Raw genomic sequence first — 26,681 nt, forward strand, 5'->3', positions numbered from 1 at the left:
AGAGATAAAAGTCAACGTAAGGATAGAAAACTAATAAAATATGACAACTGTCTATTGTTGCTAATGTTACTATATTTTTTCCAATGCTATGTGTCAATTTCCTATATGTTAAGTGCTTTACTGAAATACTTTATTCTCCAACCAGCTCCATAGAGTCCGTAGAATTATCTTCCCAGTTTTACAGATAGGAAACCGTGTCAAGGTGTGAAGTCACTTGCCTAATGCCACACAGCTAGTAAGAGTAAGAATAGTTTGAGTGTAGACACCATAGTCTTCTGTGACTATTATATTGGGTAACTAAGATTGATATACAAAACATGATCAACTATTTCTTAGGTTTTCCTCTAAATTGAAACCTTTCCTGACACATGGCAACCAAACGCACCTGGGTAGAGGGAGTAGATTTGGGGGCATGCAATGTAGGTCATTGACTCTAGAATACTATTCCTATGACTGGCTCGTGTTAGAGTGAGGTTCGGTGGATGACTGGAGTAATGCAATGAAAAAGAGAAGCCCACAGGAAGAATGAGGGTAAGGGGACAGCAAGGGTATTCTGACTTTCAATGATGGTTTGTCAGAAATCTGTTTTGAGCTGTGTTCTATGTTAATCTTCCTTTGGTTATAGGCCTTGACAATTTGCAAAGAATTTTGATGTAGACGGCCTTATTTAATCCCTGCAACAAAACTCTGAAGAAAGTAGGATGCGTCTCCAATTACTGAAAAGGAAATGATCTTCAGAGAATTAAATCACATGATCTGCAGACAGGGTAGGGAACTTTCATTTTTCCAGCACATATTTAATTTAGCACCAACTAAGTGCTGGGCACCGTGTTAAGAGGTTAAAAGATTTTCCTTATAACTGAGAACATAAAGTCTCAGAATCATAGAAATATCATTCAGATTGCTTCATCATTTACTCAGTTATACTGATGTTTCTTTCAGAACTAAGTATATCAATTGCCATTTTAGTTAAATTGGGACATTACTTCCATTCCCCCAAGGGTTACATACAAGTGAAGGCTTCTGAGGTTTAGGGGGGAAATCTGCTGGCATTAGCTGAGAATTACCTAAAATGTCTTCGAGAAATGATCTGAGTTTGGAGGTTTGGGAGTGCTTAGAGGTGTATACATACTTTAAGTTGTGTCGTAACTACTACAGTAAACTCTGTATTTTCCCTTTAGGCTCTTTGTGGCCCCAACTGTATAGCCTAGCAACCACAGTAGTGTCAGGATCTAAATTCCTCATGTATAAGTGGTTCTTATTGACACCAGTGGCTGAATGCAAATCATGGACTTCAAGGGTCCCAAACCTTTTAGGTCAAAAGGAGTGTAGGTCTTTCAGTCTGAAGTTCCTCACCTAAAGATGAGATCAGGAGCTCCTAGGTACTCAGTGGAGAGCTTGACTGTGTCATCTTTCCTCAATTTTCTACTACTTTTCCACTGGTCATCCTTCCAACTCCCGCTGGGTGTTTTAAATTCTGAGCTTCTCCTTCTTTCTTAGAAACAAATGCCCTTTTTATTCTCTTTTGTTCTCTTTCCACGACCACATTCATTGTACACTGGACAGCCTTGGCAGAAGACCAGATGGAGGTAGGAGGAGGATGTTGATTTACTGTTTTATAATTAAAAAAAAAAAGTCTGTTTTGTTGTTGTTGTTGTTGTTGTTTGTTTGTTTTTTTGTCCTGGGTCCCTGAAAAGCAACTTCTAAAATCTTGGACTTTTCATAGGAGTATCTTTATTTTATTCATAGTGAGCCCCAGAGACCACTACTGGGTTTATGTTAACAAAGAAGGTCATAGTGAGCCCCTAAGTAAGTAGACCCCTATATAGTCGCGATGGGGCATGGCCATCTTTGAGTCAAGTTATATCAGTCCAGCCTACTGACCTTCATGCAGGCTCCGAGGATTGAAGGCTGAGTTCAGTCATGTGGCCAGTGAGTCAATAAATTATGCCTGTGCAATGAAAGACTGATGAAAACACGGAACATCTGAACTTTGGGTGACATATGTAGGACTCTCCCAGACCTCTCACAGTGTATTTCTTTTCTTTTTTCTTTTTTTTTTTTTTTGGCCGGTCCTCATTTGTATCCTTGTTGTAAAACTATAATCACAAGTTGAATGTTTCCTGCCTCTGAGTTTTTCTAGTCAATTATCAAACCTAAGGGGCGGTAGGTCACCACCACCAACCCCCACCAACATTTGTAACCTAGTGGTCAGATGTGTGAGTAACCTGGGAACACCAGAACTTGTGGCTGGGTTCGGAGGTGATGGTAGTCTTGTTGGGGGCAGTGCTTTCAACCCGTGGATTCTTTCCTAACCATGGAAATTAAGTGTTAAAATTGCATTAAAGTATGGAAGATACTTAAGTATAGGTCTATGCCCAAATATGCATATGTCCTTGCACCGTTTTTGCATGTCTATCCCTGGTTTATGTATACTTTTGTATTTAAGGGTCAGCATCAGTGACTTTTTTCTTTTTTGGACTGTCTTATAGCCAGTAGAACTTCTTTAGCCAATGCTATGGGTTGAATTATGACCCTCAAATTTATGTGTTGAAGCACTAACTCCCCAGTACGTTGGAATGTGACTGTTTCTGTATACAGAGCCTTTAAATAGGTGATTAGGTTAAGATGAAGCCTTTAGGTCAGGCCCCAATTCAATCTGAATGGTGGCCTTATAAGAAGAGGAAATCTGGACACTCAGAGATACCAGAGATGCTCACGCACAGATGAAAGACACGTGAGCACAAAGCAAGAAGGCAACTCTCTGCAGCCAAAGAGAAGAAGAAACAAGACCTGCCAACAACTTAACCTGGGACTTCGAGCCTCCAGAATGTGAGAAAATTAATTCTTATTGTGTAAATCAGCTAGTTTGTGGTATTTTGTTAGGGAAGCCCTGGGAAATTCATACAATCAAATGTGCAGAAAACTAGGAAATGCTTAAGAATGTGTATATTTATGGTTGCCCCCTAATTAATGATTGACTAGTGCAGGTGTAGAAAACCCAATTCTTTCAGCTTTGAGGCAGCCTAAATTCTAGGACATGATTTATACCCATACTTCCCTACAGGGTCATGTTGAAGCTAGGATGTTGCCTGAAATTGTACCCTTGCTTGACTTCTCCTCACTCTATTATTACTTTCTCCTGGGAGCATTTTGCCAGGAAAACACTTAGTTGCAAACCCTAGTTTCACAGTCTGACTTTTGGGTAATCTGTTTCAGGAAAGGGTATTTATTCTGCTTTCTCCCTGCCTATGGGATCACTGTAGGCTGGCTGGTCCTTTGATTAGTATTTACTTCCCCCACCCAAGGTAGTCAGACTGTATAACTCTCCACTTCTGGGTTAATTAGCCTCTCCTTCTAGACGTCCTTCTTGACCTAGGAGTGGCAGCAGCTCTGCCGATGAAGTTCCAGAGTACACCTATCCTCTCTGTGGTTTCTTTACACTGGCCTCATGTTATGTCAATGGAAAACTGGAAACAAGAAAGATAGTCTCTTCAATAAATGGTGCTGGGAAAATTGGACATCCACATGCAGAAGAATGAAACTGGACCACTCTCTTGCACCAGACACAAAGATAAACTCAAAATAGATGAAAGATCTAAATGTGAGACAAGATTCCATCAAAATCCCAGAGGAGAACTCAGGCAACACCCTTTTTGAACTTGGCCACAGTAACCGGAGAAGGACAAACAGTGTATGTTCTCATTCATTTGGGGAATATGAATAATAGTGAAGGGGAATATAAGGGAAGGGAGAAGAAATGTGTGGGAGATATCAGAAAGGGAGACAGAACATAAAGACTTCTAACTCTGGGAAATGAACTAGGGGTGGTGGAGGGGGAGGAGTGCGGGGGGTGGGGGTGAATGGGTGACGGGCACGGAGGGGGACACTTGACGGGATGAGCACTGGGTGTTATTCTGTATGTTGGTAAATTGAACACCAATAAAAATTAAGTTATAAAATTAAAAAAAATAAAAAATAAAAAATTTTAAGAAAAAAAAAGAAAACTGGAAACATTACAAAGCATAAGAAAATCATGGTATTTAATGACTCTGATTGCACAGTCTTTATTTTTTGTTATGTTTATGTCTTAATTAAGAGAAACCTAGTGATAAAGTAGGTAAGTATATGGATTCTAGAGCTTTGTCACCTAAAAGGTATCTAACCAGGAGTGTCCAAGGTACTCTGTATATCAATATCTTCATTTATAAAATAGGAATAATAATATCTATTTCATAGTATTTTTTAAGTTAACATGTCAAAAATATCACACTGATAAGTACTCAATACATGATAACTTCCCTTGTTGCTGTTGTCTACTGAATATTCTAGAGTATTACAGTATTTTTGGTATTTTAATAGACCATTTTAGAGTATTAGAATATGTTTAGAATATTCTCAAAAGTAAAGGTAAGAAAAACCCTTTCCTCCTTCTAGACTTCTCTGTGTGCCATACAAGTGAAAATTTGCCTTTGCCAATCCCATTTCTTTTAGAGCAGAGTTCTATAGTAATTGATCCAGTATGTGCTTGCATTTATTTAACACATATTTTTGTATAAGACATTGGTCTAGGCACTAGGTATATATCAGTAACAAGGCAAAGCATAAGGCAATCATATTATGTATGATACAAGTAAACTGTGGAAAGGTTGCAAAACCACTACTTTCCCATTTGAGAAAGTGACTAGGCTAGGGATTGTGGGTTCCCTCCAGGTATAAGTGGCATTTGAGAAGGGCCTTGACATAAAAGGAGAAGCCAGCCATAGGAAGGGGAAGGATGAAGGACTTCCTAGGCAGAGAAAACAGCAATTGCAGTGACCCTAGTAAAGGAAAAAAAAATGTCGGGGAAAAGAGAATAAAGTAACAAAATGATAAGAAAGAAGTAAACTTCAGAGCTCCCTGACCCACATAGGAGAGTTCTCTCGAGATGTTCCTTATATACAAATAAAGCAATTCAGTTTATATTAAAAACAACAGCAAACAAAAGTGATCTTACCATAAAACTGTTTGAAATTTTCCTCCAGTGCTCTCTGTATAAAATGAGCTGATGAGATTACTGAGAGAGCATCCACATAACCTGAAAAACAGATTCACTTATAGCTATCTAGGATTTCAGATATTGGGATGCGTTTATTTAGAGTGTTTCTGAGTTCTCATTCAGACCAGAGAAACCCAGGGAAGCCAAAAAGAAAAGTAAAATGTCAATATCTGCTCACATTTGCCCTGAAATAACTTCTAGACAGTAACTTTGAAATATGTAGCAGCTCATTCAATCCACATTCCTTCTCAGATCTGTGTTCTTCTCCATTTTTGTACAGATGAATTTAAAATTTTCCCAGATAAGATTTGGCGCTGAGCTTCTAAATGTTCATCAAAGATAACATTGAAAAATTCAATTATGCTCTCCCTTTTTTTCTCCAAAAGGAAGAAAACCTTGCCATAATCAGTGGAGCTATTTTTAAATTGCAGGAGGGCAGAAATGAAGGTACAAATTAATGAGCTGATGTCATATTAATGTAGTCTTTTTGATCTTGTAATCATGAGCTCTTTACAAATCATGTTTGGTTTCAAGATTGTGATTCGAGACTCCTGGTTGCAGACATATAATTTAAATACCATTAAAGGGAGATCCAGATGTTTCAGTGGAAACATTTCTCATATTTTAGAATGAAACCACAGAAGATGATCTTATCTAACTAGCTGTGTGCCCATGGGCAATTTGCTTTCTCTCGCAAGGCCTTATATGCTTTCTTTGGACTGGTTGATTTCCATGGCTCTTTCAGTTTTGATGTTGTATGAAAATTGTCTATAAGTCTATAATCGATAAATATAGAAAAAGTCTTAGAATAAGTTTAGAGATGATAGACTTAGTAGTATTATTTTTAAAAAGGGGGGGAGAAAGAAAAGAAAGTCTAGGTTACACATTTTTTTTTTATGAGTGGGGGTGGTGTCTCTCATTCTGCTTCAAAATTCTTGTTGCCTATATGCTGACATGCCCACAGAATCCAAACTTCAAAATGTAGGTCACACTGCATTATGATGAGGGTGGATTGGAAGCAAGACCTTTATTCATTCTGTGACAACTCTTTCTAACTCTCCAGGATCCCTTGGACTAGGTAGGGGGGCTTTTACAACAGAACACTTTCACTAAATTAAAAAAAAATAGAGGAAACAAGTAAGGAAAACAACCCAACAACAAAAAAATACTTGACATTTAAAAGTGATCTGAAAACAAAACAAAAATCTGAATTACATAGAAGCCAGATCAAAATGACTGTGCCGTCGGAAACAGTTCCTAGGAGGAAAGGCAAAATATTTTTAGTTCTGTAAAAATGAATGTTTTTTTTTTCTTCTCTGAATATTCTTCATTAGGTAGAGCCTATTTATTTATTGAAGGTCAGGAATTTTAGCTTAAATGCTACAACAATTGGATAGAAGGTGTACTGTGTAGTATGATTCCTTCAAGGACCACTCAAGGAATTGTTCCTTGTTTGGAGTCCCTTTCAGTAATGGGTTTTTGACAGATGTGTGGTTATGAATATTTATAATATTGCCAAACATGAAAAATACAATGTTTTGTTCCAGCCCTAGAATGGAACGTATATGCTGCCTTTGGAAGAAATAGAGAGAAGTGGTAAACAATTATTTATCTTTGAGACTGAATCTCTAGTCTGGATTGGCATATAAGGCCATTGGGTGCTTTCATAGGAAATAGGTTTATTAATACCTTTTTAAACTTCCACCACTTTAGTTATCCTTGATAAATGTCATCTCCAGTAATGAATTCTTTTGTTTCACAACTCTATTATAAATTTTAGATGTTCTCTTAATTATAAACAGAATTCTTGGGTGTCCAAAAAGCTGAACAAGGCACAAGTAGCTGAATACAATATATGAAATATTAGATAAGATCTTAGACCAGATCATGTTACCTACATATTTTAAATTCTGATAATTTCATATACTTTTTCAGTTTTATTGAGTAGGAGGCCATATAAGTCAACAGCCTCAGTTATAAACCCCTTTGATGACCAACATGAAATATGAGTTATAATCTGATCACAAACATAATCATTTTGTTATAGACAAAGGCTTGCTTTATAAGGGCCAGTATTTTTCCTCAGGATCTAATTTCTGGGAATTAAAGCTGAGTTGTAAGTGATGCTTTTATTATTTACTTATTTTTAAAGATTTATTTATTTATTTGAGAAAGAGAGACAACACAAGTGTGCAAGTAGAGGGGGAGGGCTGAAGGAAGGGGAGAGTCTTGAAGCAGACTCCCCACTGAGCACAAAGCGGAACATGGGGCTCCACCCCAGGACCCTGAGATCATAACCTGAGCTGAAACCCAGACCTGACACCAAGAGCCGGCCGCTTAAGCAACTGCACCACCCAGATACCCCAATAGGTGACGCTTTTAAAAGACATACAGTTTCATATCAGGAAGCAAGAACATGGCTAATGATGGAAGGAAAGAGGAAGAGTCAACACAAGTTTGTGTCATAAAGATGGTCCACTAAATACAACTGATTCCTGGAGGTCATGGTTTGGTCTCTGGGAGAGAAGGGAAGAATGACTATACCAGCCTTTATCTTCCATCTGCCAGGGATCCAACCAGAGGACTTTCTTTCCAGCCTTCTGCTTCTGGGTTTTGGGTATGTGGGGGGAGTACAGTAGGTTTCTCTGTGCCCCACACACATCAGCATTAACAAAGGAAGGGGTAGGGAGTGACAGGCAAATGGGACCAGCATGTGGGTTGCATTTGTATGAGTATAGTTGAAGCCTGCATAGAAATGGCTCCAAAAGCAGTAGCCACGAAAAGAGACAGGCTGGTGTTAAGTGAATGAGTTGTTCAATTATGTGCAGTAAACTGGCATTTTAAAATCCACCTAAGATGAAAGATGTATGGTATGTGTTTTATTTCCAATTCTGTTGTCTTTGAAAATATACAAATGAAGCAATCCTTTCTCAACTGTGGATTTTTAGGTCACATGCATGAACTATTAATGCTTTTGTAATAGCAAGAGTCCTGGATTAGGCCTGCATAACCAATTGCAAGTTAAAGTCTGTGTGTTCGCATTGCCATGCGTTCTCACTAATACCACGTTTGAATCTGTGGACTTTTGGGTCTCTCGTATCTATCTTTCATCTTTTGCCTACTGCTCCCAATGAGCAATATTTGATAATTGCACAACAATCATGTGTATATGTGTCAGTGTCAGAATTGTTCAGTTCTTAAATCTCGGCACTGAGTATTGTGTCCCGCTTAGGAATTGTAAGATATTTCCAACTGAACACATGTCAAGTTATCTTTTGTCATTCAATTACTATAATGTAGAGACTCTATTTCAGATGACATGTAAATATATGTGCTATCAAAAAAAATAGCTAGGGATGATGAGAATTAGAGTCAGAAAACAGGAAGGCTAAAAACTTAGCATGCAAAATGCGTGTTTTTCTCTTACTCCTTTTTATCTCCCTCCTCTTTTTTTCCCCTCTTCTCCTTCATTGTTTCCTTGAATCTCTTAGCTAAAAGTGAATTAAACTCATTATTATTTAGTAACACTTGAAATATACTTTGATGACAAATAAAACAGTTTCATTAATAAATATATGATGAGATAACTTGTGGTCATAAGAACAAAACATTTGAATAGCCCCCAGGCTTTTACACAGTTCATCCTGAATTTATGATATAAAACTGTCATAGGAATAACCTTGATTCAAAATATGCAATTCACAACTTAACCAAAGTCCTGACAGCATCAAGTTACCACATTTCTGGACACTTTATCCAAGTTAAGACAAAGAGCACTGTTTACTTGAATTTATATGAATGAATTCTTTTAAAGAAAATATTGAAATCAGTTATTGTATGGGGGCACCTGGGTGGCTCAGTTGGTTAAGCATCTGCCTTTGGTTCAGGTCATGATCCCGGGTCTTGGGATGGAGGCCTAGGTGGCGCTCCCTGGTTGGCAGGGGTCTGTCCTTCTCTCTATGCCTCTGCCTGTCCTCAACCTCCCACCCCCACCCCACTCATGCTCTCTCTCTCTTTGTCTCAAATTAATAAATACATTATTTTTTAAAAAATCAGTTATTGTATGAATTTCAGTAATGAAGTTTGGTCAAACAGGGGGAAATCATTTTAGTGATCTAGGATGGTTGAACAATGGTTGTAACATTATTAATTAATGATTTCCACCATTGGCATAATTATGGTCTTTAAAGTAAAAATTGATGGGAAAGAGGGAGAAGAGAAAAAACTCACCCTTATCTGGAATGATAGGGGAATCCCATTATCAGTTGCTCCTCGAATCTTAGCAAGGAGTTAGATCGTGGCTGAGATCCAGGCAGAGCACCTAGTGCACATGTGTGCACAGCCTCAGTATAGTCCCTCCATTATCGGAATAATACCCAATAGTGTTGGTTCTAATTGTCTTAAACTGTACTATTTTGCTGCTGTTATTGCAGTGAAGCTTAAAAATAGTAAGAATCTATCTAAATTTTCCTTATATTGGATTCAAATACATATGTTCTCTCCTCTTTTTTTTTGTTGTTACTTTTATGTTGTTTTAAGAACCTTCCAAGTTACTTTTGTGTTGTTTTAAGAAGCTTCTATGGAGTTCAGAACACACGATCTAAAAATATGGCATCTTGGTCTACTGAATATTTTAAGCTGAAAGAGTTTGGGAAAATGGCTGAAGTAGGATGGCCACTTTGATCTTTCCACCACCTCCCCCTGAGAGAGGTGATAAAAACCTCCCAAGAGAGGTGCCCTCTGTGACCCGAAGGAAAGAAACGTCTTCATTTCCCAAAACAAGGAGATGCCCAGAGGAATCCTAACAAACAGGCTTTGCTGGTCCTCCCCCCCCACATTTATTGTGATCACCTCATGCCCTATACCCCAGCCATTCCTGCAGATGTGCCCATTCAAAATATTCAAGTCTGTTTCTTCCAGCCTTCATTTACTTGTGAAAGCTCTCATCACATAAACATAAATACTTTTTGTTCTTTAATTCTGTGAATCTGTCGTTATCAGATTTAATTTTTAGACCCCACCCGGGACCGTAGGAAAGTCAAGGAAAACCTTTCCTCCCCTTTTGCATCTATAAAGCAACATTTTTGTGAAACCAATGGCTGGTTGTGTAAAAAAGTTCTTAGGGACAGATGTCAGTGGTATGGCCAACATGCTTGAACCTTAATATGATGTCTTCTGGCCACAGTCATTCTGAAATTGGGAGTTTCAGGGCAGTGTTTATCAAACCACAGAGCCCAACCTGAAATCTGGCATTGTGATGCCCCCAGCTATGGTTTTCTTTTTTAAAATTCCCCTGGCTATTCGGGGTCTTTTCTGATTCCACACAAATCTTAAAATAATTTGTTCTAAGTCTCTGAAAAAAGTCCATGGTATTTTGATAGGGATTGCATTGAACGTGTAAATTGCCCTGGGTAGCATTGACATTTTCACAATATTAATTCTGCCAATCCATGAGCATGGAATATTTTTCCATCTCTTTGTGTCTTCCTCAATTTCTTTCAGAAGTGTTCTATAGTTTTTAGGGTATAGATCCTTTACCTCTTTGGTTAGGTTTATTCCTAGGTATCTTATGCTTTTGGGTGCAATTGTAAATGGGATTGACTCCTTAATTTCTCTTTCTTCAGTCTCATTGTTAGTGTATAGGAATGCCATTGATTTGGAATGTGAACTGGTGCAGCCACTCTGGAAAACTGTGTGGAGGTTCCTCAAAGAATTAAAAATAGACCTGCCCTACGACCCAGCAATTGCACTGTTAGGGATTTACCCCGAAGATTCAGATGCAATGAAACGCCGGGGCACCTGCACCCCGATGTTTCTAGCAGCCATGTCCACAATAGCCAAACTGTGGAAGGAGCCTCGGTGCCCATCGAAAGATGAGTGGATAAAGAAGATGTGGTTTATGTATACAATGGAATATTACTCAGCCATTAGAAACAACAAATACCGACCATTTGCTTCAACGTGGATGGAACTGGAGGGTATTATGCTGAGTGAAGTAAGTCAATCGGAGAAGGACAAACAGTGTATGTTCTCACTTATTTGGGGAATATGAATAATAGTGAAGGGGAATATAAGGGAAGGGAGAATAAATATGTGGGAGATATCAGAAAGGGACACAGAACATAAAGACTTCTAACTCTGGGAAATGAACTAGGGGTGGTGGAAGGGGAGGAGGGCGGGGGGTGGGGGTGAATGGGTGACGGGCACGGAGGGGGACACTTGACGGGATGAGCACTGGGTGTTATTCTGTATGTTGGTAAATTGAACACCAATAAAAATTAATTTATAAAAAAAAAAAAAAAAAAAAAAACCACAGAGCCCAGCCCAGAAACCTTACCTTTTACTTTTTATACGGAGAAATCTGAAATTTATGAAATTTGTAAGTCTGACTTGCTCCAGCTTTTAAATCCCTAAACTGTGCTTTATTCCTACAGTCTCATCATTTACCCCTTGCTAAAATACGAGAAAAGAGAATTATCTATTTCTTTTGACAAAAAAATCTACACAGACTTTAGGAGCAAAAATAGGAGCTTAAAATTTTATAATTCACTCAACTCAAAATATTAAAACAAATGGAAAATACATTGTTGTGATTGTTCCAAACCTAGAAGCCATTTTATTCATTTTAATATTTATATACTTCTCCTACTTTTAATTTTAACATATATTTTCTCACTTCAAATATATTTTCCACTTTTCCTCCCCAAATTTTCAGAAATCAAAATTGTATTGCTTTAATGTAAATGCCAAAAGTATATTCCACTCAATTTCCATTTAAAATTAAAAATACCTTCATTTTAAAGTTATTATTCTATTAGAAATTTAGAGTCAAAAGAATTATTTTTTGAAGCTTATCAATCCACTAGATAAACTTTGGAAACACCAATTTAGTGCTTTAAAATATTGTGGGGACCATTTGCTTCGATGTGGATGGAACCGGAGGGTATTATGCTGAGTGAAATAAGTCAGTTGGAAAAGTACAAGCATTATATGGTCTCATTCATTTGGGGAATATAAAAATTAGTGAAAGGGAATATAAGAAAAGAAGAGAAAATGAGTGAAAATGTCAGTGAGGGAGACAGAACATGAGAGACTCCTAACTCTGGGAAACGAACAAGGGGTGGTAGAAAGGGAGGTGGGTGGGGGGTTGGGGTGATTGTGTGATGGTCACTGAGTGGGGCACTTGGCCAGATGAGCACTGGGTGCTATGCTTAATGTTGGCAAATTGAACTCCAATAAGAAAAGTTAAAAAAAATACTGTGGGGAGATGGATGCATAGGCAACACATTGGTTTTTGTTTGTTTTCCTTTTCTAAATGAGTAATGGTACAGTAATACTTCTAGGAAACAGGGAGTAGTTTTCTTAAAAACAAATACCATAACAAAATATATGTACTTAGTGCATTCGTTGGGGAGGTGAGAGGGGAAAAAACAGAAGGTGAAAGGAAGAGAGAGAGGCCAAGAGAGGGACCCTTTCCTGGAGCCAGCAGAGATAGTCCTAATTTCTTATGAAGTGGTAACAAATAAGAAAGCACTCACTTGTTTTCACAGTTTGCCCCTTTCAGCTGAATATGGGTCATCCTTTTCTTTTTTTTTTTTTTAATAACAGAAGGCAAAATTTTGATCTTGGGGAAGAATCAGTGGGAACCCTCTTAATGAGATTTTCCCCCATAACCTATGCATATAATCCAGCATTCTATAGAAATTAAGATTCTGAATTGCATTAGAATTAAGGCCAGATAATGTAGCCTACATTTGCATTTTAAATCTGCATGTAGTTGCCTGAATGTATTACTAAACTTTAGTTTATAGAAGAGCAGATGGTTCCCTGTGCTCCAGATCAAATACTGTCTACTGCTTATTTGATCATGTACATTGGGTTTTTGATTTAAATAATTGAGCTTTTGCAGTCAGTACTTCTGAAATCTGACCTGCTTCTTGTAGCTTTTCCGATTGTGGAGACAATCTTTGGCTCTTGACCAAGGCCTATTTATATCAACTCTTTGAATATAGTTAATACATGAATGGAAATTTAAAAAAAAAAGTCTTCATATTCTTTGAGAATGTAGTCTTCCATCCTACGTTTCAAATAATCAAGTAGATAATACTGTGCTTGATTTAATAAACCATTATCCACAAAGATGATAGCATGGACTAGTTTGTTTTCTTATGTCCTGTTATGGTAGATTATTTATAAAAGTGGCCCAATCAGTGTCTCCATTCTCTTTTGCTCTGTGACTTCAAAGCTTCTCCTATCAAGAGGTGAAGTGTGTTTCTTTACCTTCTAAGTCTATTCTGGTCTTACTACTTATTTTAATCGATAGAATACAGTATTAGGGACATTTTGATAATTTGACTCCAGTGGATTATCCCAGCCAAGAGTAGCTAAGCCAGCCACTTGAAATTTGCAGGAACCCTACATAAGAACAGTACAGGTGAGTACAGTCTAAATTGTAACTCCACAAAAATGAAAGCTAAATAAATTATTTTAAGCCATTAAGCTCTTGTGCTATTGGTTATATAACAAATGTTAACTGATAAAATTTCTATTTTATTTTCCACAGAGCATTGTTCTCCATATGGCTTAGGTGTTCAAATATGGATTAAAACTTATTTTTTTTAACCTGAGAAAAGTTTCCTAAGCCCTGTGTCCCTCCACTCATTTATTCAGTCAAAATATATCTAACTAAGCTTCTGCTATATACGGGTCACTTGAAAGGCATTTTGGATAGAGTGGTGACCAAGGCAAAAGCCAATTATTTATGGTATTTTAGTTCTAGGAAGACAATAGGAGTAAATGAAGTGATGAATATGTAACACACAAGCCCATGAATGCCAGTTGCACCAACTCTTACTACTCCTCAGTCTCTTTCAAGTGAAAAGGACACATTCCCTAAGAAATGATTTCAGCTTTAGAACAAACTCTGCTATTGAGCTAAAAAGAGTGATCAGACTGAGATCTTGACTACCATTATGATTTGTTGTTTAATCTCTCTAAATTATGTTTACCTTTTAATAAAGTAGAGCTAATACTTCTAAAAATGTTTGTATTAGTATAAATCATGTATCTTGTTCTCTTTTTTTTTTTTTGGTCTTAACGTCACATATTTACTTTCAATCTCTGCTATCACTATCACTTCTAACTAATATTAATATTCTAAAAAACCTGAATTGGTTAAGTTGATCTTTTTAAAAAATATTTTATTTATTTATTTATGAGAAGCACAGAGAGAGAGAGAGAGAGAGAGAGAGAGAGAGAGAGACAGGCAGAGGGGGAGGCAGGCTCCATGTGGGGAGCCTGATGTAGGACTCTATCCCCGGACCCAGGATCGCACCCTGAGCCCAAGGCAGACGTTCCACCGCTGGGCCACCCAGGCGTCCCAGTTATGTTGCACTTGATATATTTTTCTTTGAGATGTCTAAAGGCATGTGGCATGGACCTCTTTTTTCTAGAGTTGTAGGTGCTTCTACGAAGACTGTTCCTAAACCAGTCTCCATGTGAACTTCACAGATTGCTTATAAACAGAGAACATCCAGGAACTTTAGTTCATTGGTCATTTCATAGGGGAAGCAGGTAGCTTCCCTCGTAGAGGGGATTTTGCCTCCCACAAAATGTGGACACCATTACCTAAGTAGGCCTAACTGTTCAGACATGCACATGCAAGTTGCTTTCTATTCAAATTTATAATTCTCCCTTCCCTCATGATGGGTGTATGCATATATGAAATGTATTCCATTAACAGAAGCAATTCCCCAAAAGTAAAAAAAGCATCACATTTGTACAAGCCAGTCAGCATATGTATACACTAAGAGTGCAGTGGTATAAGGAATGAGTGAATCTGTTCTGTTCTCTGGAAGTATTCTAAAGCAAAAGTATGTATCATATACACATACAATATAAACCAGTTTTCTCCATCCTTGGCACTATCAATATTTAGAGTTGGATGATTATTCAGTGTGAAGTCTGCCCTGTGCATTCAAAGATGTTTAAAAAAATCAGTAGCTTTTTAAAATAAAATATTGTATTTACTTGTTTTATTTTAGAGGGGAAAAAGAGAGAAACAGAGTGAGAGCGGGGGCTAGGGGCAGAGAGAGGGAGAGAGAGAGAGAACTTCAAGCAGACTCCATGCTCAGTTGCTTGACCCCGAGATCACGACCAGGGCCGAAACCAAGAGCTGATCACCCAGCCACTCAGGTGTCCTCATTGTTAGACATTTTGTAGCATCTCTGGCTCCCCTGACCTTTATCCACTAGATGCCAGTAATACCCCTGCCATCAATTGTGACAGTCAAATATGTGTCCATATAAGTTAATATGTGTATGTGTATATGTAATGTACATGTGTATATGTAATTTATAAAGTTTAGCATAATGTCTAAAACATAACAAGTCTATAATAAAATATCTTATGCTGACTAAGCAAAAATATTAATGAGAAGGAACATTTGTGTAAAGCTGGAAAAGCAGATGAAAGTAAGGGAGAATGAAATTCAAGGAAAATGGTGGGTATTTGTCGTTTCTAATGGCTGAGTAATATTCCATTGTATACATAAAGGGAATATAAGGGAAGGGAGAAGAAATGTGTGGGAAATATCAGAAAGGGACACAGAATATAAAGACTCCTAACTCTGGGAAATGAACTAGGGGTGGTGGAGGGGGAGGAGGGCGGGGGGTGGGGGTGAATGGGTGATGGGCACTGAGGGGGACACTTGACGGGATGAGCACTGGGTGTTATTCTGTATGTTGGTAAATCGAACACCAATAAAAATTAATTTATTAAAAAAAAGAAATTCAAGGAAAACATTGCAATGTACAGAAGCACCGACATCTATTTTGGAAATGAACCATATTTCCTTGATGATTCTAATATTCACATTTTTTCTATTTGTATTTAGTAAAGAATCTTTAAAATATGTCTTATACTCGATAGGCTTATTTAGCCTTGTTTCTTTGCATTCTCTTTGCTTCCAATCTGTTATTAGACCATTTGCTATTACAACTAATCATACAATTCAGGAGTTAAAACGATTGAATTTCACTTGAAATACGACAAGAACCTATAGTAGTGAACGTGTAGGTGGACGGAAGCTTAAGTGGTGAGATTTCTCTGTTCTTCGTAGTGTACAATACGTTTCTCTGAGTGACTCTGAAAAAAAAATAAGTGACTCTGAAAGTTAGATGCCAATAAAGGGACTAAGGAAGGCATAAGAGGGGAATTGGCATTGGGGAGGTAATGATGAGCTTGGTATCAGCTTGGTATCTGAGTTAGTAAGTTAAGTCACACACGGGCAGTTGTGTGATTGGCCCCAGCTCCTCATCTCACTCTTAGGGAAACCGGAAGAAAGTAGTTGTTGAAAATGTATTAAGCCTATGATGCTATTTCCTGCCCCTGATGTCTTTGTTGACTGCCAGTAAAATGGTATAAAAGAAGACTTACATGAGGAAGACTCAGCTGATATCAACTACATCAAATGAGCTTGAAGTTTTATACTTCATGTATATATAAACATATGTTCTTATATATTTACATATGCATTCACATGCATTTACATATATGGAGAGAATATCATCTACGTATACATATGTACGTGGATATTCTTATACTCTGACACACATAGTAGCACGGAAAATGACACTGTGAAGTCAGTGTCTAGAATATATGTCAAAAGAAAACTTTATATTTGTACATTCATAATTTATTGATTATTGTAAGGAAGAAATATTTTTGGACTACATATCAATTTTTTTTCATTTCAAATTTCAATTGGATTTCTCAAAACTCAGAGAAAAAGGAATTATTTTTTCTAGTAGACTCAAATCCTCTTGAAGTCAAGGCTTCTTTTTAAAAAATATTTTATTTATTTATTCATGAGACACACAGAGGGAGGCAGAGACAGAGGCAGAGGGAGAAGCAGGCTCCATGCAGGGAGCCCGATGCGGGACTCAATCTGGGACTTGATCCGGGACCCCAGGATCATGTCCTGAGTCGAAGGCAGACGCCCAAGTGCTGAGCCCCCCAGGAGTCCCTGAAGTCAGGGTTTCTTTATAAGTCCTTTTTACTGTCTTCATAATTTCTGTGCTTTTCAGAGGCTTGTTGATGTTGGTTGAGTGAATATAATTCCTCAATTTTAGATATACCTGATTTAGAATGTCAACCACAGCTACTCAAAAACTCATGTTATTCAACCTCCCTGATTCTCAGTTTGCCTTATCTTCTATGAATTGGTGATAACTTTTCTTCCAAAATTTCATTATGAGTATTAAATTAAATAATAAATTCATGAAACACATTTGGTGGGACATCATTTTCAGTGTAGGTGCAAGATACATGTATCTCCCTATCTCCTCTACCCTCATTGAACTAGGAAGTATAAATCAATGTCCAATGATGAACAGGAATAGAGAAAATTGCATTTTCACATATGCAAGTTTCTGATAATTTATTATGACTTAGGGATATTTTTTTGGTGGAAACACATTTCAAATTATAATTTGACTTCATATAGCCTGGGAACACTAAACACATCATAAACCACAAAAAAACAAATATTTACAAAGACAGATGCACAAGAACATTTCCATTTACAACTGCATTTCCCTAGGGGACTCACCTGACCTGGAAAGGTTTCTATAAGTTTCTAAAATAAAATAAAATATGTGAATTTTCTCCTGAAGGTATCAGAGTAAACATTTCCAAAATGCCTCTCTGTAAAAAATAAAATCTAGTCTTTTGGTGCTTTGGGGGCACACACCATGTTGTGGTAAGGCCACTTTAGTAGACATACAGACTTACTGCTCACTTATAGAAAGAACTCATTTCATAGAGTGAGGCTCAGGAATCAACCAAAAGAAACCAATCCTAATTTTTAGTCAACTTTGCCTTCCTGTACCTCTGGATTTCTGTTCATCTTATTCATTTAGGGTTCTTTTAAAAAAAAATCCATTATTTCGGCACCTGATTATTACAGGAAATATCTCTACAATGATGAACTAAAATTGGCTTTGTTGTACTTACCCATCAATGTCTACTCTGACTACCTTGACATACACATACCTCTGTGTTTATGATACAACGTGTTTCTTTTTCATTATTGCTCCTCTGTATGTTTATCTCAAATAGTAGTTTATCAATTTCTGCTAGACTTGAGGAATATTTTCAAACAGCTTTTTGGACATTTTGCCCTTAGAATGGCTAAATATAGCAATTGAATGTCTAAACAGTAACCACTAGTTTTGGTTTTGTATTAGGTTTGTTGTACACGTCTTATTGAAACCCCATAATAACCAAGAGACAGCTATGATTAGCACCGTTTCAGCATCATAAAGCAGGAAAAAATAAGCTTAAAGAAGCCAAGTAACCTATCAATTTCACAAAGTTGTTTGGTAAGAGAAGGTGTGCCTGACTCTACTGTTTCCAGTCCTACCATTCTTATCTTGGGAAGAAAAAGCCCAAAGCAAAAACTGGGGAGTAGAACGTTAAATTGAATTTAGAAACTAAAACTTTGCTGGATGCTCATTCTAGGTTCCATTAAGAATGATGAGGAAGAAATGCCTTTAAATTCCCATCAAGTTTAAAATCTATATGTACAGCTGCATGGCAACAGCAATCTTCATTTTAATTTACTTTTATTTAGGTCTATCCCAAAGGATTTTGACATGAAAATAAATCCTCTAAAATTAAGCCGTGGCAAAGTATTGAAATATAAATGAAGACACATTGGAAAAGAAATGGAAGCACAAAATTGATTTGTGCAGTTCAATCCTTGGGTTCCCTTCATTAATTGTTGTGTCTACTCTTGTTTTTCATGGTTTGTCCCACATAGAAAGCTTTTCAGAGTGTGCCTTGACAAAGATGGCGCTTTTAGTACAGACCTATTCAATTCATAATAATGTGTCTCAAAATCAATCCTGGAAGAAGAGAACTGCAGGGGGATGAGCAAGTCTAATGAGGGTACTCTCAGCCTGATGCGAGAAGAGGATGGAGATAAAGTCAGGTGCAGTCAGCATCAGGACAATGAATTAGTGTGAAGGAGATAGATTTTTTTTTCCTGTGGTCTTGACATGGTATTTATTATATGTGAGTAACCGGGTCCAATACAGGCATGAGAAGCCATAAATGTAAACTGAATACCAGTGAAAAAATGTGAACCTGGAATGAGGGAGACGCCAACAAGTATGGTCGGATAAATTCTGTGGAAACTGCCAGTATGATCAGTTCACTCAAGTTTGCATCTCTTTGGTGGAATACCACCGACAGTATGCAGTTGAGACCCTTTCAACATTGTTGACAGTATATTTATGACCCTGCCATTGTCTACTTGTCCAGATTCAATTTTAACACAATCCTCCTTACACTTTATGCTGTAGCAAAATGGATCTGCTTAGAGTTTCCCAAATGCATTTTCTTTCTCTCATGTTGTCATTTTTGCATATGCTTCTTTCTCTGCCTTACATTCCTGACTCCCACCCACCCTGTCTTGGCCTTTCAGGGTTAGTCAAAAGTTTCTTCTACTGTGAAACCTTCCTGAGACTCAGTCAAGCAGATATGAAGACTTCTCTACTGTCTACTTAGGACATCTTGCATTGCATTCCCCATGTAGGCAAGACTGGCATTACACTGTCTCTGACTGTGACCTGACTATGTTTGGCTTACCTCTGCCATACTTCTACCGAGGCCGTATTTTACTCTCTTGAAGTAAATCTGCCTGTTTTTTCACCTCCTCACATTCTCGTTTAGTGTCAGCCAAAACTGTTGCAATACTTTCCTTCCTTTTTCCTGTGACAGACATCACTAATCTACCTCAACGTATTTCTGTTGAGACAGGAAACAGGGTTTATTAATCATTCGCATTTAGCACTCAGGACTATTAATCCATCACAAATGACCTACGAGTTAAGGCTAAAACTACAATTTTATTATTAACATATATTTAATATTTACTGTGTCATTATTTATTATGTGTAGACCTCTTTGCTATACTAAGCCCAGAAAAATGACAAGCACAATTTTGTTTTGATTAAGTTGTGTGGTTCATGGGATTAATATTTAATCACTATCTGATGGGTATGTTTTTCCCAACGTTCTTTCTTCAGTTCATCTGACCTGTCTCACAGCACGATTCCTAAACTGTCGTGTCCTAAAGGCGTCCTCCATCATCTGCAAAGTGGAAACTTACAAAGATGTTGTTGACGTGAGACATTACATTTTTCATATTAAATGACTTACTAAATGTTTGGGTTCTTTCTTCCAAGACCAGTGGGAAGACCATAGAGTTGTCAGAACATCATAACAGTGAAGTCTTCTAAAACCATCAGGATATCTTCAACTGACCAATTTCCTCACTTCCGTGGATACTATATGTATGCTGTTGAGAGGTTTAGTGCATCTCTGCACAGTAATCAAAACTCTATTCCAGGCCCATTTCTAAATAGATGTTATACACAGCCAGCCTTAAAATGATGTCTCTCAATTTGTGCATTTTGGAGTATATGTTTGTAAGACCTGTCAATGTGGTTTACAAAAAGGGCTCTTCTGCTTATGGACAATCTTGATGGGGGATTGGAATGTATTGCTTATCCTGAGACCATGTGATTTTTTTTAATTCCACTCTGGGGATGTATTTATCCATGACTCCATGTCTGTCCTATTTTATGGTGACTAGCAGCCACCAAATAGCTAAGAACTTCATTTGTGTTCAAATAATGACCAACAATAAAAACCCTTTAGAGAACTGATTTTGAGTATAATATAGGTCCATCGCTTGTACTAATCAGTGAACCAATGATTCCTGCAATTCCCTGTGGTGTTTTAAAGACCAGAAAAAAAGATTACATTTACTACAGATGAGGTATAAAATCTCTTAGAGGCTGTACCTTGCAGAAAGTAGAGTTTCTTTTTTTTTCTTAAAAAGAGAGGATATCTTAAAAATCTGAATTAATAAGATTGCCTATCTTTATTGGGTAAAATCACTGGATAAATATCCAAACTATGATTCCAAATAATTTGTACTTTTCAGGTAAAAAAATGCATGTAATTAGTTTACAAATAAAGAAGATATAATATGGAGACATCTCGTATAAATTTCAGAAAATATGAATTTTTATTGAATTTTATATGAACTTAGTATAAGAGTGTGAATATGTTCTTTGAAGAGCAGGATTTGACTTTTGGCCCATTCTGATTATGTTTTCCATTGACATGTTCTCTGAAACTGTTTAAATATGCAGTAGTTAGAAGGTGCAATCTGTTGCCAGGAGGAAAATACAATTATTAGACAATAATGCAGAGACAGAAAATTCAGAATATGATGCAGAAAGGTTCTTCTCTCTTTGGATCCCCATTGGGACCATCTGGATACCAATTTATCTGTTGATACAAAAATCATTTTGCCAGGGCTGCTTCTCTTATTTCTTCCTAATTCTTTCACATTCCACCCAACATATATATGCTTCTTGGTTTACCCTCACCTCATCTCTCTGCTGTGGGTAATTTTCAGTAATTTTCTTTCTTCTGGTTTTCTCCTTGATATAGTTAAGAAATTTCTATAGGTTCTTAAGTTTTCTTCAACATTATCCCTTTATAAGAAAACTGGTTTTTTTTGTTTCTTTTTTGCTAATATATGGCCTTTCTTATGCCATGAATCTAATGTAAATATTTCTATAATCCAGGCTGTGCATGACCCTTAAATTGGAGTGTGGGAAGAGGGAAGATAGGGATAGAGAAAAATACAAAAGAACTATAACCTTCTCTATCATGAAGTCATAGTTCTTTTGTATTTTTCTCTATCCCTATCTTCCCTCTTCCCACACTCCAATTTAGCAATGATTACAGTGCAACTCATCCAATATGATGGAGAGGCTATAGAACAATTGTTTCTCCCTTATACCAATCATAGTATATTGCTTTTTATGACTACAATATATTATTATTTCAGCTACTTGAGAATATAGTAATGTTAAGCAGTTACCAAACTAAAGTAATATCCTCTTTGATAAAACCAGCAATTTATAAGTACATTGTGTCCAACAGGCATCTCCTAAACCTTCTGACACAGAAGTTAGGTTCAGATTGAATGCTATCACTTGAGAACAGTGAATAGAACATTTATTGATTCCTGGATTTGTCTTTTTCCATGCTCTTATGGTTGTTCATTGGTCAAGAAAAAAGAAGATGAGGATTTGAAATCTTGGAGGTCTGAAGCAATATATTTTCTAGAACAAACAAAATATTTAGTTTTTGATTTATTTCAACCAAGAGTCATTGAGCCAAACTAGACAAGCAACTAAGTAAAGACTTAAAATAATATATTCACATGTTGTTTAGTATAAATGAAGATCTAAAGGAAAAAAAAAACAATAAAACATACATCAGTAACATTGATTTATTTTTAAAATAAGGAGATAGAAGGGATTAAGTGATTCACCTTATCTACGTGAGAAAGAAAAGTCATCTTAATCACAAGGTGAAAAATTCATGGTTGGACAGCTTTCAAAGTATCTACAGAAACCTACTGGATATCCTAAACAAAGAAGATAGAGATATTTGTTAATTACACATAAGCGAATAATAGATTCCAGAGTATAAATATGAGAAATATCAATTTGCATTAAGGGAGTTTAAAATTGCTTGAAAATGAAGTACCAAATGGACAGCGTGTGGAGTATTAGGAAATGTGCATTGGAAAAACAAGTATGATGAGATAGAGAGAAAGAGACACATAAAGAGAAAGAGAGAAGAAGGGGGGAGAGAGAGAGAATAGAGATCATGTAGGAGTCAGAGCAGTATGAACTTTGAATTTTTTTTATTTTTTATGCTGCTGCTGTTGTTGATGATGGTGGTGAGGACTGGTTGCAGTCGAACCATTTGCCTAAACGAGTTGTTGATGGAGAAAGAAGAGTGGTGCTGCTGTGACTGATGTTGGCAGGGGAAACTATTAAATCTCCTCTCTGCAGCTTGGTCATTTCTTTGCCCACATCCGTATCACCACCCCACAAAAACTCCCACTGACTGTCCCAGAAACATCACCTCAGAAATGCTATACTTCCACAGGGCACATTTAAAGACACTCTACAGAGTAAAACCATGTTCAGATTTCCCTTTTCAATTGGAGGAAATTGATTAAGGAGGTAAAAAGGAGAATTTAGGGGAGTGAAAAACCCAGTTATTTTGTTAAAGAAATTCCAAGGAAAATTACTAATGACTTAAACAATAAAACCAGTGGAATCAAGGGTAGAAAGAAAAAGATAGATCGTAAGCAATATGGCATGGAATTTGTGATTTTTAGTTAATGGTGGTAAACTTTTTGCCAATGCTGGTAAACTTGATGAACAAGAACTGTATGGAAGATTCTAGGCTGACTTTGAGGTTCCTAACTTTAGGTGAATGGTAGTGTTACTAACTTGCTTTTCCTATAAGATCTGGGCATTTCCATTTGCTATTTTTCTGCCAAGAAAAATAACAATTCACTTTACAGAATGCAACCGGATTTCCATTTTTAATTTAATTTATTTTATTTTATTTTACTTTATTTTATTGCCTGGAATACATAAAGAATGTTTCTTCCTATTGAGCAGAAACTATTCACCACAGACTCTAAAAAGATTGCCAGGAGGCATTTGTGTATTTAATGTTCCTTCAGTTCAAATATACTTAATCATAATTAAATTCAGTTGAATGGCTTTTAAAGGAAGTTAGTTGTTACTATGATTGGCAGTTTTCTGTGCCTTTGACAACATCTAATGAAATATGCCTTGGTGGTGTGCAACATTGACATATGCTAAAATTTATCTTCTATGATCTCTAACTAATGTAATGTGATTATGTTGAATCTTCTGTTTTCAGGAAGACATGTTATTACTTCCCATTATCTAAATAAGAATGATAAATGTTCAAGATTTTCATTAAATATAAACAATCTTGGAATTAGTATTCTTCAACTACTTTTTTTTAAATGGGAGTGAGTATTGTTTTGCAGGAGGAAATAAACTGAGACGAGCAATTCATCACATTTTTTCCTCAAAAGAAGTATTAAATAATTATATAACAGATGTTTCAGACTTATAAAGAGGAGAAGGAAGATAGTGAGAAAGTGATACTGCAGACATTATTTTGGGTCATAAGCCTGTAACTTGCTGGTCACCACTGGATGACAACCTTGAATGTTATGTAGCCACTAGTTTTCTAGTTCTCTTCTGATGGATTGGGAATTGGCATAATTCACACTTTCCAGCATTTCAAAAAATACATAAAAACATAAATATTTTTAAATAAATTTCACTGTATTTAAAATTGAGCTGAAAATAACTCTCTTATATTAGATTTGAGTTCCAATGCTGGATAGTCATTAAGTAATATCTTTCCTTACAACATCTAATAAAATCTGACCTAGGCTTTTTGTATGCCTCATTCTGATCAGGCTTGAGATAAGAGAATTTAGAAAAAAAATGAGTAACAAGTAAGTTTTTTTCATAAGGAGCACTTGTACATACATTGATTTATAATTACACTATACATTAAACCACTTTCAGCACTATATCAGTTGTTCTTCACTGGGAAGGATTTAACCTCCTCATACCAAATCAAGGACATTTTTGATCATCACAACTGAAGAAGGGAGGCAACTAGGGGACAAAGCCTAAGGATGCTGTTATGCATTCCACAGTGCACAGGACAGCCTCCACAACAAACATTTATCCAACCAAAATATTAATGGAGCCATTACAGAGAAATCTGGTTCTATCGGCCTCAAATGTCTACTTTTAAAGAAGGTATTGTGGTGCCAGTGAAAAATACAGAATGTGGAGTGATGCATGGTTCATAGTTATATGATGTTTTGCAAGTTTTAAATTATCTGTTGCTTTGGTCTCTTATGTATGTGTATGTGTGATAGAGAGCAAGAGTGAGATAGAACATTTACTACAATACTGGGTAGTTTTGTGAAGTTTGAATGAAGAAAAATATGTAAAACATTTAGAAGAGTAGTTGGCACATGTTTTAGGTATTTTTCCTCCATATTTCATTTCAATTACTCAATTTTTAGATGGTCCTCACTATGTTTCTGTACACTGATCACAATACCATGCACTTATTTTATAGAAATTTATCATAATTATATTTTTATACTTGTGATTCTATATTTTATGTAACTTTTCCCCTTAAATTATAAACTCCAATATTACAGATTCTTTGCTTATTTTTCTATTTTTTGACAAATATCTAGCATATGCTGTACAACTGCAGGTGCATAACAAATATTTCCTAAATTCAAGATTTGATAAATAATTGATTAATTGTTAAAACCACAGAATAAGAGAAAGAAGTTGAAAGGAGAAGAAAATGAGGGAGAAATAGCATAGAAATATTAGTCAATAACAAATCTCTTTTAAATTTTTAGGTTTTGTAAAAATAAATCTGGCCTGGGTATCTGAAGTCTTTAATAGTATTTCTAGTTTAGATCTGTAATAATTTTATGACTCAAGGCAAGGTTCATAGCATCTAACATCTAATTTTCCCATCTAAAATTTGCAGACTAAACTCTGATATTTTTTCCCCCAATCAAATAATAGATTAGGCAAAGTAGTTTCTGGTTCCACATGCAAGGAGTTTGTAAGTTGCCACACATATTAAGACAAAAAAAAAAGGGCTGAACAGAGTAAAAAGTCAATTCTTCTAGGACTTATGGTAGAGATGAGGAAGTGGTAAAGTATGACCCCCCCAAATTGGAGACAGCTAATACAGAAAGTGAAGGTTTACCAGAGCAGGGACTCAGAAGCAGAAACTGCTAGGGAATCGGTGTCAGGGTGGGAAAACTTGTACCATAATTGACCAATTGCTGGAGACTTGGTGTGGATAAGTCTGAGAGTTAAAAACTTCCAATGATACTCTTTCAATAGAGGAAGCCCACCCTGCTGATATATTATCAGAGCTTAACTGATCTGGAAAAAGGGATATACCCAACTCTAGCCCAAACTAGCCACCCTGTCCCACCTATGGGGTAGAGTGGGGGAGAAAATAACTGAGAAACACTGGTGAAGTTGATAGTTCAGAGGCATAATCTCACTAGACACTGAAACAAAAAAGAAAATCACAGGACTGTGGAACTTCCTTTTTTCCCCCACATCGTACCTTTACATTACTAAAGTTCTATGTACAGCAGTTCCTTTTACCTATCATATCCTTCTCTCAAGAAAGCATTTCAAAGTAAAAACAAGCAAACAAAAAACCCAAAACAACACAATTTGAAGAGACAGGGCAAGTATCAGAATATGGTATGGTAGGGGTGTTGTGAATACCAGACTATGATTAATATACTAAGGGCTCTGATGGATAAAGTAGGCAGAATAAAAGAGAGACAGAAATGCTCAGAAAGAACCAGAAAGAAATGATAGAGATCAAAAACCCTGTAAGAAAGATGTAGAATGCTTTTGATGTGCTTATTAGTAGATTGGATACAACTGAGGAGGGAATCTCTGAGCTTAAGAATATGACAATACAAATACCTTACAGTAAAAAGCAATGGAGAAAGACAAAATAAAAACAATAAAATATTGAAGAATAGTGAGACAACTTTGAAAGTGTAGCAAAAAGAGAAAGAAGCAGAAGAAATATTTGAAACAATAGTGACTGAAATTCTCCCCAAATAAAT

Source organism: Nyctereutes procyonoides, unplaced genomic scaffold (assembly GCF_905146905.1).
Source record: "Nyctereutes procyonoides isolate TBG_1078 unplaced genomic scaffold, NYPRO_anot_genome, whole genome shotgun sequence".
In the NCBI taxonomy this organism is placed as follows: Eukaryota; Metazoa; Chordata; class Mammalia; order Carnivora; family Canidae; genus Nyctereutes; species Nyctereutes procyonoides.